Source organism: Cryptomeria japonica, chromosome 9 (assembly GCF_030272615.1).
Source record: "Cryptomeria japonica chromosome 9, Sugi_1.0, whole genome shotgun sequence".
Taxonomy (NCBI): domain Eukaryota; kingdom Viridiplantae; phylum Streptophyta; class Pinopsida; order Cupressales; family Cupressaceae; genus Cryptomeria; species Cryptomeria japonica.
In genome coordinates, this window is record NC_081413.1 from 500,112,931 (window position 1) to 500,127,453 (window position 14,523).

Genomic DNA, 14,523 nt, shown 5'->3' on the forward strand with positions numbered 1-14,523 from the left:
GTAGAATCCTCTAAATTCCTCTTATCAAGACAAACAATAGATTTTTCCGAGAAAAAAAATTTAAGACTCTAAATATAAAAACCATTATTTTAAATGACAATCAAAAGAAACATAAAAATATTCATTTGATCAAGTCCATAAATCCTTCAAAAACCTAAGGTGGTATAAACAACTCATGTGAGAGAAATTGTTCTAATGTTACCCAATTCCTTGTTTCTTCATTTATTCCTCTATATTTTTTGATGGGGTTGATGGATTGGATCAATATCACATATCTAAACACAAACACAAAATATACTCATCAAATAATGTTACTTCTATTTATCCATCTATTTCAAATACATACAACTACTTTCAAATGCTAGGACATTCATTCCATCATTCTAGAAACATTCTGAAAACATCTTAGCCCTTTAGACCGACCTTACAAAACATTTAATATTTTACCATTTTATCCTAACTCTAGAACATTATACTGAAATTATCATCAGAATCCAAAAAATTACATATCCCAACACCCCCTTAATTTCCCAACACCCCCCTTAATTTCGACCACCAATGCTGGACATTCAAATTCCTTTGTGCTCACCAACTTCTAGCAAACACCATTGACCAGATCCAACAGTCTCATGCCAAGATCTGTTCTCATGCTTGTTTGGCTGTAGTGGCTGGCTTAATCCTTCCACCAACTGAATCATCCAAAGCTTGTCCAATTATTTGCAAAGCCCTTTTATTCTTTTGCTTATTTTCATCATGTCTAATAATTCATATGAATCAAATGTCAGCTTCATTCTGAAAGCCAATTATCATAATTCTTACGAAAAATATTGGAATAAGAGGTTGAAAATTACCAGATGCCATAGCTTCAATAATCTACTCTGAATATCTTCTTTCCTTAAACAATCCTCCTAAACGACAGTCTCTCCTTCGTCTCCCATGATCTATATTTTCTAGAAGTTCTGATACCAATTAATTTCAATAATTTTTGCAAACCCTCTATTGTCTTTGACTGGCACAATTTCAACAGCAGCGTTTTCCCTACCGTAAGATTTCCTTCATTCCTTTGATCAGTGGTCTCCATTTGTTCTAGTGACTGGGTCTTCATTGGTTCTATCTTCCAGCCACCGATACCATCAAACCGTAGTAGTTGAATATGCTCCTTCTCGGGCAATGACAATAATAGCGAACTTCTCCAACAGCAATCTTTCTTTGTTTACTATCTGCGATTTCTGACCTTCAATAATCTCAACGATTACTTTGTTTTCTCTATGATCTCTTAATGTCTTCCACAAACGGTGACAAGCAATTTCCTTTTCAACTCTGATGGATGGATGGATTGGATCAATATCATATATAGAAACACAAACAGAAAATATATTCATTGAATAATATTAATTCCATTTATCCATCAATTGCAAATATATACAATTACTTTGGAATGAATCATTTCATATTTGATTACATGATTTACAAAACCATTATATGATGCTTCTATATATAAAGGTCATTAGACAATTCTAAAAACATTCTAGAAACATCTTAGATCTGTAGACCAATCTTACAAAACTTACCCTTTTAACCTAGTTCTAGAACATTCTACTGAGATGATCATCAGAATGAGAGAAATTACATATCCCAACATTTTTCTTTGTTTCTTTTCATAGTGAATATATGAAAAGTGAAAAAGAATTGTGAAGGGAGATCCCTTCAGTCCAAGAAATGGCAGTCCCCGGCTGAAATCAGCTCCCACATCATTCACATATCTACAACATCTCTTGTTCTCCACTCCTCCACGCGCATCCCCCCATTATAATATATGAGATGTAGCAGGTGAATGAATAAGTCAGCAGCTGCTTCAAGTCGAACACCATCTTTCAGTGGACTCAAGAGAACTCCCTTCTCCGCACTACTTGCAAGATGAATTTCTTAAAAATTAAAAGACAAATATCAATCTTAACCCTTCTCCAAATTCCTAACAGACTAAAACGAAACTGATACTAATCCGTGTAAATATTAACGGCCATATATTCCAAATAGTTATCCACACCATTAACAATAGAAAACATTAGAAAAACCATTTTTTATTGCTAATCTATTTTAAGATGTGTTTTAGAAACAAGAATACTTATTCCATTTAAAAGACTGCAAATTGTCTACGATGCCCCATCCCTTTAGGTAAGAGATGCTTTCTGTTATTCGTGGATCCTTAAACATTATGGAGGATCTAAGTTCTTACGATTTATATAATCTAGATATTATAAACTTGTTTCAAATGTATTCTTCACATGTCACTTTTTGACTGTATCATGCAAATTATCTACCCATCCATTTTAAAAAACTTCCACAATATAGTTGAACAGTTAGGGGAATGCCTTACAGACTGTTCCAATCTTCAAAAGCCCAATAAATCCGCCGCACTTTCCGAAATTGTTATATTTATTCATAAGAGAAGATTTTGTTCTCTTTTTAAAAGACAATGGTTGCCCACTTTGAAAGCACGGCAGAAACGGCTTTCCAATGAAGGATAACCAAAAAACAAATTACCACTGTTGAACTTGTCACTTGCTGACATTGTTTTAAAGGCCCATATATTTAGACACATACTCAATTGCCTGGTTGTAAAATTAATATTCCTGATGTTATCATATTATTCTAATGTACCATTGCACGAAATTTCATGCCGTCATCAATAAGCAACACTGTAAATTTATATGATTCAATGTACTCTAGTCATTTCAGATATCTTTACAGATGGAAAAATCTGAGATGCAGATCTCTTTTATTTACTTTCTAACCCGCTTTTCAATCAGGATTTCCTTCGAAATATGACTACAGGGATAAAAATAGCATCGTATTATACTAGCATACAGATTTAAGTGACGACTGCTTAAAAGATTGTTTTTAAAATAATTGTGGATATTTTTGAATTAACATTTTGGATCATATATATATATACAGTGATCTATTATAGAAAGAGGATTACAGAAATAATCTTAAAAGTTGATTGTTATCCTTGCGTCTTTATAAGACTATGTCTGCAATCTAATTAGTTGCTTTCCTCTCTTTAATGATGAAACAATTAGTGTGTGATCCAAATGATCAATTAAAAAATGTTTATATAATTGATTCTAGAAACAATCTTTTGAATACTACATAGATTATGAAAAACTTATGCTAACTATTAGTATAAACATTTAAATAAAAGTCATAAAGATTGACATTTCTCTCATTTGTGTCATTATATCAAGAAGAAGCAACATATTCAGCAAAAAGTTCCATTCCATCTTCTACTAATGAGAAAGGGATTAAAAATGTTGAAGGTGTTCTATAGACTAATGAGTGCCTTATTATGAGGATTGAAGGAAGATTTGAGACATCCCTTGATGAGACCTAGGGAATACAATTCCATTAAGGACAAGAGGTAACTAGATGTTGTGCCTTTGTGTCATTTGGTTAAGTTTGGATCTTCTAAAAAAAAGGCAAAATAGTTTTCATATGGGTCAAGCTCTTATTTTTAATCAGAGGTTTTGAAGGAGGTTTGGATTCAAACTTGCAAGATTGTTGGCTTGGTTGTTTCTTTGTTGTTCTTAATGGTTTGTTTTTAAAATGGTCTTTCTGATTTCAAGACTTGTTTATTTGTAGGTTCTTGTCTCATTTTTTTTTTCCTCTTTCTTGCTGCTCAAAGTTTAAGATTCCTTTCAAAACCCTCTTCCAATTCATAACTCCAATCAAAAACACTTTCATAATAAAAACATTTAAAATTAAAAACTCTAAAAATATATACTAAATAATTATGACTTACAATAAAATTGAAAAGATATGATCATTTATACCATCCTTATGCAATGCAATTTGCTTTCTTCGCATTTTTCAATTCTTTCCCAAAATTGTTTACAACTTTTGGAAGCTTCTCCATCAAAATAGATTTAAAAGTAATCCATGAAAAGCATACTGAAATATTAAATTCAAAATATTAAATTCAATTCAAGAGAGTGGATTAATAAGGAAATCAGTCAGCCATATTTTTTCTATTGGATAAGCTGAAAAAGATTACAATAGAATGAAAAACAGCCACAAAAAAAAAAGACTGCACAAAGAAGTAAAACAAATATAGCCAATCCTAAACAGCTATATTGTGGCCATGTAAACATCCATTATCATTAAATATAGAAAATTGATATATTTAAAAACAAATTTAAAGAAAATTAAAATACTAATTCCAATTCCTTGTTTAGCTCCCATTCCATCCCATCCCATCCCAGCAAAGGGTGGAATAGTATTGCACTAATTTTGAAGTCACGAGGTTATCCTAGATGGCACTAACAATGCACCAATATAGAAGTGATGATGTATAACGGTAACTTCTATATTAGTACATCCTAAAGACTAGATAGACATTGCAGCATGTGTTTACCTTCCACCACCGACATTAATTATATGAAAAACCTTTATATTCCCTACTTTAATCACATGTCATTGTAAGTGTTGATGTTAAATAAATTGACAATGAACCAAAGTATCTTTCTGAGATAATATTATTTATTTTTATGGATGTTGGTTGCCGTTGTACATTGCTGTAGGAGGTACCAAAATATTTATCAAGACGTTACCGAAGCAAATCGTCACCTTATAATGTTCATTGGTGTTGAGGACTTAAATTGGCTGTTTTTAAAATTTTAGGTTTTTAATGTGTATGTAAAATATTTGAAGAGATTTAAAAATATGTATGTTGATAAAAGTTTTGGAGGGTTTAATTTTTTAGTATTGATTATGTATGTTTTTAAATCAATGTTTTAGATCATATTCAATGATTCATCATTCAAAAGATGAGAACGGTGGATTAGATTGCAGAATCAGTTTGAAAAAATAAATAAATAAATAAAAATTTTAAAGACTTCAAAAATAAAATGGGTGAACTCACAATGATTTTTGCTGATTCATTAATATAATTTTATTTTATTTCTTATGAATTTAGGTTTTTCACCGAACATGAACTTCTTTGTTCAATGAATTGCGAAAAATTGTAAACTAATTCAAAAAAATTCTAAAAAATATCTATTCAAACGTACACCTATCTCTAAATTATAATTAGTCGGCTTCAAAACTTAATAAAATGAAAAATATTCAACATATCATTATCAAACCAACTACATGCCCTATAAGTATTAGAAAGTGAAGATTTTTTTCAAAATATTCATCTAATATATACTTTAAAAAATGTATATTAAGAAGACAACAGTAAAAAGAAACCCTTATGGTTGGGCTTTCACAAGAGAACTGGTTTTCCTGGATGTATCAAGATAAGTGTAAAATCTAACTATGAGATTAATAACAAATCACTTTCAACCTTTTCTACTTGCATGCATTTTTGTACGAGAGGCCTATAGAGTAACAGGTGCTTTTAGATTGTCAAACACCTGTCAGTTTAGTATAATCAAAGTAGGATAGCTTATCACTGCTATAACTGTTACACAATCAGGGGATGTCCGGACCCTAAATTTTTTAAAAGCGTGGATATTCATAAGGATGCCTCATTCAATTCTTAGGGATTTGTTAGCACCTACAAATTTATAAAATAACTCTATTCCTTTTCAAAACTGCTAAAATAAACCATATCAATAGCTCACCTGTTCTTTTTCGTCCACTGTTCGGTCAAAAAAGGAAAATCAAAGCAAACAAAGGTGATGTCTTAAAGCAAAAGGAATTCGATTTTAGCTTAATCCTACTAAATAAACAAGCCTACATAATCACTAACATATCATTGATTTGCTAATTTTTTTTAGCACCTTCAAACATAAAAAGCAATCATATTCTTCTTTGACAACTTGGAATGAAATTTACAATAGTTTATGCTTCATCATTTGGCTCCACTAGAAAAGAAGGAATTTAATATATGTTGGGTTAAATCATAAACAAAACAACACTATGATTAGTGTATTCCACTGGAAAGGAACGATGCTTCCAGTTCCAAAATGAAAGAAACCTGCAAAAAGGAAAATCCAGTAATATGATAAAGAAGTCCCATGCCAACAGAGTCAACGTTTCAATATTTAGATTGAAAGAAAGCTATATTAATAAAAATTTAAAATTTTGGGATTAATTTATTAAATTAGTGACAATGATATATATATATATATATGTATGCTCATGCTTTTAATATTTCTTGTATATATTAAAATATTTTTTATTTTTATCAAATATCTTAAGTATTATTCTTTTTATACATTTCTTCTTCTTCTTAGTATATGTATTTATATATTAAACTTCATATAGAAATCTTTGATTTAAACACATATATCTCAATCCCATATACTTCTCATACCTAATAACTCTAGAGAGAGAGAGAGAGAGAGGTACTTGAGGGTTCTTAAAGGTAGGTTAATGGCATTAGATATCACACTGTGTCAAATAATGAGGAAAGTATATGAACTTGGTGTGACTACTATTTTCTTTATTAATTTTATTAGAGCTTAGATTAATACAATACTATTAGGTGTGAAAAATTTACCTTCGGTTTTATATTTTGTGGACAATTGGATTTCTGCATGCGATCTCCTACTCTGCTCGACGTCCGATGCAGTGACGGGGCGCCAAGTGGTCTCGGTGGAGGAGGTTTCCCTCCTCCACGTGGTTTGCTTTGTCCTTCGCTAAGCTCTTTTTTATTGTTTTTGATGTCTGTATCCGCTTTATTCCTCTTAATATTGTGTGATCTTTCATTTATTGTGTCTGTGCCAACCCCTTGGCTCTTAATGGAGCCTGATCAGATGGTGCATTAATTGCACTATCCCAACCCAACCCTAATTTGGTTAACCTTAGTGATTCCCTACCACGAGCATCATACAGAGACACTGTTTCCAATGTTGCTCAAGCGATTCCCGAACAAGCAAAGTTCGTGGCATCCCAAAGAGATGGAGAAGGGCTTCCAGTAGGTAAGGATCCTTCCTCTGACTTCAACTCCATCCTCATCTCACCTAATGACTCTATGTTGCATGAAATTGCCTTAGAAAAGAATAGATTAAAGGACACTGATATCTTTTTTGCTTCCATTGATGTTGATAAATGCCCTCCAAGGAAGTTCATGGATGATTGGTTTCACAATTATTGGAATCTTAAGTTAGGGCTTCGAATTTCCTTCTGTCGACAAATCCATAAAAGGTTTATTGTTATCTTCTTTGATACCCATGAAATGCAGATTGAAGCTTTAAAAAAACAGTATTGGGCTGTTGGTAGGACCTCTTTTTGAGCCCTTGGCTGGACTCCTAAGGCTATCATAGATGAATTTTTTGCTCTCTCTTTCCCTAGGTGGGCTCTAGTTAAAAATATCCCTCCCTTTTTATGGCGCTTTATCCCTCAAATGCTCGAACCTCTAGGTAAGGTAATTCGGATGGATGAATCGTCCAGACTTGTCCCAAATTTGGATGCTAGGATTCTTATCTCCCCTAAACCAGGTGTTGACATCCCAAAAACCCTCAACCTCTGTATAGAAGGGGAATTATATTCCTTTCCTATTGAAATCTTAGGAGGCCTTAACGCTTTCTTTCTCTAAAAAAGAGAGGGGCATCTGCGCAAAGACTATCCTATTATCAAATGCAAAAAGGATACCCTTGATGCTAGGGTGACCAACTCGAATGACTTTGTTCCCTTGAAGACCTCTAGATCTACCCCTCCTTCTCAATCCACCCTTGGTGGCTCTATTAATGCCTCGAATAATCAGGATAGGATTGTTAACCCTAAAGTTAATGGTGTTGAGTTTTGCCCTAACTCGGGGCAATTTACAGATACCCCCTTACCTCACTCTCCCATTGACCAGGCTCTGTCTCAACTCGTTGGAGGGCATGGTGATGAACTTGTCACTAGCAAGTCGAAAAAATGTAGAAGGAAAAATTCCCAACATCTTGCAGTGGAGAAAAATAAACCCACCACCCTGACTAAAACCCTTGAACAAAGTAAGAATAAGAAGAAAAATACCATCGATCACGCTGTGGTTACCCGGGTCTCGGCTAGTAAGAACAATCCTAGCTCTGTGGTTAAGTCCATGCTCAAAACCTTTGAAGGCAATGCTCGAGTTGATGATGCCACTCATGCTGGAGGAGGCCCTGCCAGGCCATCAATCATTTTTGACATCCCTATTGTCGATGGTAAAGTGATTGGCTGTCTTACAGGACCTTCCTCTAGTATGGGTGCTATCATTAGCTCAACCTGGGATTCTGGGCTTAAGAAGTTTAATGAATTAGGTGACGACCACATTATTGTGGTCATCCCTGCTAAATCTGATTCTAACGAGCCCTATTCTCAAAAGTCCTGCACTACAAATGAGGAATTTCTCGCCTCTTCAGGGCATGATTTCAATTTTCAGCATGATGAGTCCTTTATGGACTATGTCTCTAAGGGTGAGGACAATGGCCCCCTCGAGGAGACAGCCATCCCAAAACAAAAAGGGCATCTTGTGGGTTCCAAGAACAAGGGCCTCGCTCAAAAAAGAAAATGGGGAATCAATATGCCCCCTCTGGTTGCTCTTACAGTCCCATGGGGACTGAGAATTCCCAAATCCTTGGTTCATCATGAAGTGTGTCTCTTGGAATGTGCGTGGTCTGGAAGCTCTAGATAGAAAATATGTTGTTAAAATGCTTTTGGATTCTCTTTAAAATATTGACTTTCTCATGCTGCAAGAACTTAAGGCTACTAGTTTTACCCTTGACTGTAACCTTGACTTTATCTAGAAAGAATCTATTAAGATCTTTTCTAATCATCCTAGGGGAAGAGGTGGTGTGGCACTTCTCCTCAATCCTAAATGGGGAAAGCACCTCATACAGAAAGGCCTTTCCCCCTGCAATAGAGTTGTTTGGGCTATCTTTAATATTGATAATGTACTTGCTTTGGTATTTGCTCTATATACTCCTCCAATGACTACAAGGATAGAATTGGCCTATGGGATTTTCTCTCTTCCCTCTGTGATATCCCCTGGATCATTGGAGGAGATTTTAATATGATTGAATTTCAAGTTGATAAGGTTGGTGACAACCCTTTTTTGCTAGAAAGGCGATGAAAAGCCTCATTGGGATAGACTCAAGCTTCTTAAAAACCTATTTGATCCGCTTGCTGATAACAAAAATGACAACAATAGCATCCGGTATACATGGTGTAATTACCAGAAAGGTGCCAACCGAAGTTACTCTAGATTGGACCATTTTTATGTCAATAAAGATTATTTTTCCTTTGTCCCTGATGCCTCTAGAAACCCTGTTAGCATCTGGCATGCCACTCTCTCTGACCATCACCCTATTATCTCCCAGATTAAGCTCTCTAGCTCCCTGACTCATGTCACTAGCAATTATAAGAAGTTCATCCTTAACTCTAGTTTGCTCAAGGACCCTATTTCCCTTGCTGCTATCAAGATGATCAGGTTCCTCAATATGCATAGTCATAATCTCCCTTCCCATATCTCTAGGTGGAATTATAGTCTTGCTACCTGGCAAAAGCTTCTTCAAACCATCGGCCAACAAAAAGCCAAGGACCATAGATTTATTGAAAAGTCTCTTACTAGTCGCCTGCCTGGAGGATGAGATTCAATGCTCTCCTTGCAACAGCTGTCTGGCTTCCAACTTATCTAAAGCCCAAGATGCTCTTAGAAACCACCAACAGGTGAAGATCAGTGGGGCTATGATCCGTGACCACTAGCAATGGCTTCAATTTGGGGACAAAGGTTCTATGTATTTCTTTAATTTACTTAAGCAAAAGAACATTAGAGAAAGTATTGATAGGCTCTTGGTTGATGATGAAGAGATTGTCGACCTTAACAATATCACACAGGCCTTTACCATGTCCTACCAGAAAATTTTCACCTCTAAAGATTCTAAACATGCCAAAGCCATGAGGATCATGTGTAAAGCCATCTTCCCCCTCGATTGTCTTCTGAAGACTCTTTCCTCCTTAAGCACAAGATTTCTATTGAAGAGGTTGAAAGAGATATCATCTCTCTCAAGAATGACAAAGCGCCTGGGCCTGATGGGCTCCCCGTTGAGTTTTATAAAGCCAACATTGACTGGATTAGTAATGATCTCCTTGAATCTACATGGAAGCTTTTGAGTGCAGTACCCTTGGTGGGAACATCAATCAGGGTAGCATCAAACTTGTTCCTAAAAGTGGTGACAAATCCCTTATTAAAAATTGGAGACCTATCACTTTACTCAATGTCTCCTACAAAATTCTTGTTAAAATCCTTGCTATCAGACTTGAAAAAATCCTCCCCAAATCCATATGCTCCACCCAAACTGGCTTTATCAAGGGCAAGTACATCCTTGAGAATCTTATAACTAGCTGGGAGACTATGGAATGGTCTAAAAACTCTGGGCAAAACTCTGCCATGCTTCTCCTAGACTTTGAAAAGGCTTATGACAGGGTTGAATGGGATTTTGTTTTCACCATGCTTGAAGCCTTGGGCTTCCCTAAAGAATTTTGCGACAAGACTAAAACCCTTTTTAAGGATGCCTCTTCCCTTGTTGAATTCAATGGCTCGCTCTCCTCCCCTATTCAGTTGTCATGCTCTATTAGGAAAGGATGCCCCCTGGCCCCTGCCCTCTTCGTTATCACTTTTGATGCTCTTTTTTATTTACTTAGGGATAACTCTCTATCCCCTAGTGTTAAAGGTGTTATGCTCCCTGATGATTCTCACCTCTTGAGCATTCAATTTTTTGATGATACTACCCTCTTTCTTGAGCTTTCTAGATAGAATTTTGAGGCCCTTAATCATAAAATTAAGCTCTTTGGTGATATCTCTAGTGCCAAAATATCCCAGTCTAAATCCATCCTTCTTGGCTGGAGTGAAAATTCCTCTTCCTAGATCCAAGATACTGGCTTCCAGTGGGGGGTCCTAATAAGATTGTGCGCTACCTTAGTATTCCCTTTTCTATCTCTCCCTCTCTTAAGGACATGTGGTCTTGGGAGAGGGAGAGGATTAACAAAAAGCTATGTAAATGGAACAATAAATACCTCTCCCTTGCTGGCAAAATCCAAGTCTGTCAAAAAATTATCTCTTCTTATAACATCTACTATTCCTCAACCTGGATGTTTAGCAATTACCAAATTTTTGAGATTCAAAAGACCATTAGACGCTTCCTCTGGTCTGATGGGAAGGGTGGCAGGAAAAAACATGTTGTTAGATGGAAATGGTGCTATGTTGAGAAGAAGCCTGGGGGGTTGGGGCTTAAAGACCTTAGAACTCAGGGTTTTTCCCTCACTGCCAAATGGATCTTTCACTCTCTCAATGGCCAGGAGCCTTGGAAAATCCTTATTAGGAACAATATTGAGAAGGTGATGCCTAAGTTTGCCAAGTCCTGGAAAGGTCTCCCCCTTAGTGACATTATTGCTGGTAGTTTCCCTGTTGCCATACATGGCTCTAGTATTTTTAAGTCTCTATGGAAAGTCTAGGAGTGTGTTAGAAAATTCTTAACTGATACTGAATTCTTCAACAACAATCTTGTGCATGGGGAAAGATCCATATGGTGGAATCTCACCCACACCTCCAAACCGTTAGCTCTCACCCAGGGGTGCTCTGCCAAAACTTGGTCTCTCAAAGGTGTCACATACCTTGTTGATATTCTAGGAGATGGTTGCCTCATCCCTTGGGAGGAGCTCAGAGTTAAAGTTGATCTCCCTCCTTCCCATAAGAGAACCTATAAGCTCATCCAATTTCCCTGCTCTAGTCTTGGTCTCCCTAACTACTGCAATGTGGACTCCCATAGCTTCCTCTCTTTCAAGTGGCCTGATGGTACTCTCCTACATAAAAGTAAAGCCTGTAATATCTATTATGTTCTCACGCATGATGACTCCATCATTCAGCACCTTAACAACTTATGGTACACCAATTATAGTGTCTCCCAGTGGCAGAATATTCTTGATAGATTCTGGAAAAGATCCATAGCTCCTAAAATAAAATGCTTGAACTAGTTGCTCCTTCTTGATAGACTCCCCCTGAGAAAGGATCCCTCTTCTTCTAATCTTTGCTCTATTTGTAGGGTACTTGAGACTTCTAGACATATTTTCTTTGTTTGTGTTATAGCTAAAGAGATTTGGCTTCTATTTGGTTTTTGGATTCCTCAATATGTTAACAGTTTGGAAGTTATTACCGGTTCTATTAAAGGTCTTAATAAAGATGCTAACTTCTTCTGGCCTATTCTCTCTGCTAATGTGCTTTGGTACATATGGAAAATTAGGAATGAGGATCGGTTCCAAGATTAGGCAAGGACCCTTACTGAGTCTTTCCGAAGACTCACCTTTTAAAATGTTGCTATGCAGATCTCTATCATCCTGGATGTTGAAAGGAACAAACTGCTTAGATTCTTGAAAGAGGGTGCGGCCACCATGTTTGTCTACGAGACGAGAGATGGCTATGAATGGATGAGATGTGCAAATGCTCTCACTGCCTTTTACAAACCTCTCAAGAAGCTGCTCAACGACATCCAAGACAGAAGAGAACCCTCCTTTGCTCTTGCTGATATGTTAGTCCATCTTTAGGATAGGAAAAATATTGCCTGGATGGAGGGCTCCAATGGATGGACTACCTGGATCGAAAATCAAGACTATGTGTTGCACTAGTTTTGTGCTTGTCTTTTGTCATCTTTTTGTATATGCTTCGTGAACTTCTTATGCCCCTCTCTTATACTCTGATCATGTTGTAACCGTCTGGTCTGGTTGAGGCTTAGCCTCCCTAGTTATTTTTTGCTTTGTTACTCTCCTTTTACTCTAGATGTTTAATATAATTTTTTTTTTACCTTCATAAGCCCATTAATATCAACATAGCAAATAAAATTCCCTATATCTGAAATATCTTATAGATAGTACACCTCTTTTTATAGACATGTTTCTCAATTTTAAAGGATACCATATCACATTAATTTTGAGGGGAATCTCCATATTTAAAAGATATCACACCTAAACATGGTAAACCTTAATATAGTAGTAATAAAATTCATAAATCTTGAGATTTTTTTATTAAATAAACTTACAAAAATTGAAAAGATCTTTGAAAATTTTAAAATTTAGATAGAAATAAAAAATGATTACTTAAACAATTAATAAAAAAATAAGTTTTTAAAATATACTTTTAACATAATGTTATTAGAAATAAAAAGTTTTAAATATAATATAATTTTCTTAACAATAGAATGATATGGTGATGACTTTAAATTACCCTCTAGCTTTGTTCCCATTGAGGTGATAAGTTAAGGAGGGAATGAAGAATGGAAAATGGATGGACACACCAAATGGTAGAGTAAAGTTCAACTATGATGTTGTTGCGAAAGGCAACTGAAGGCTCACTCGGAGGGTGTATCATCTAAGATGAAGTGGGTAATCACATATGGACTTCATAAAAAAATTGTATTGAGTGTTCTTTGTGAAGGTCACATATTTTGAAATCAAAAGAGTATAAAAGAGTATAAAAGAAATAGATATTAAAGATGACTTACTTATTTATACAAATATTTAATAGATCAAAAACTTAGACCACGTACAAGAATTCTCTATTTATCATATCTATTGGTAGGTGAATGCATCAACATAATTATTATAAAACCATACAATTAATTAGATGGATAATATCATCCTCACTAATTACCAAGAGTATTCAATGTATATTTGCAATATTTTTTAAAATCTTAGATGTATGAAACAGAAAAAAAAAAATGAAGGGAAGGGACTAATTCCTACGATTGTTGTCTTGCATATTCATCTTGTTCATTTGATGCAGACTCATATAAGGTCTTCAAGACAACCTTGTTTATAAAAATAGTTGTGATTAGAGGCAAATATTTTTATGGTGAAGGGATTTGAAGGGTCACTTGGAAAATGTTGAGAAGGTCGGTCATCAATATAAGTACTTTTGAGTGAAGCAAGAGATATTTTGAATTAGTTTATAAAAGTTAATTTGCATAGTCTCACTATCTACAAAGAGTTCCATCACTACTTCCCTCAACATCATTGATATTTTGGCCCAAACAATTTGACATAAAATAGTAATAAAAAATTATATTGAAAATCATTATGTAAAGATGCAATAAATAAAATTTTAAATATGTATAAACATGTCCATGAGGGTGTGATTGGGGGAGTTTTTGAGACAACATCCTTACCTACCACTAATTTTGTACACAAATTCATTTGCCTTGTAAGTCAAGCTAGTGTTGTGTAACTTAGGATTTTATAAACCATCTAAAATTAAATCATCCTTTAATTTCACAATAGTAAGTGGAAAGAATTCATGAGATGATTAAGAGAGTAACATGGAGGATTTCAAAAGACATCTCAAATTAAATTATTTTTTTACTTTCTCAATAGTAATGCAAAGACTATATTCACCATGCATAATAAAAAAAAATTGAATATGAGTCCAACTAGATAATTTGTTTTCCTTGTGAGATCATGTATTTTTTATTAGGAAAATAGTGTTGTACATCTTGTATAAGAAAAAAATCTTTTTAATTATATAAAATAAATATTTATTTGTGATAAATTTTAGATGTGTGT

The 14,523-nt window shown here is 34.9% G+C and overlaps 1 long non-coding RNA gene across 1 annotated transcript; it reads right to left on the minus strand.

Moving 5' to 3' along the window:
- Positions 1-295: 295 nt before the first annotated feature.
- On the minus strand, positions 296-2,506 carry LOC131039336 (uncharacterized). The gene is made up of 2 exons (XR_009104616.2): positions 852-2,506; positions 296-757 (listed from the first exon to the last, which is right to left on the minus strand). It is a non-coding gene; the product is annotated as an uncharacterized LOC131039336 (long non-coding RNA).
- Between the last annotated feature and the right edge of the window lie 12,017 nt (positions 2,507-14,523).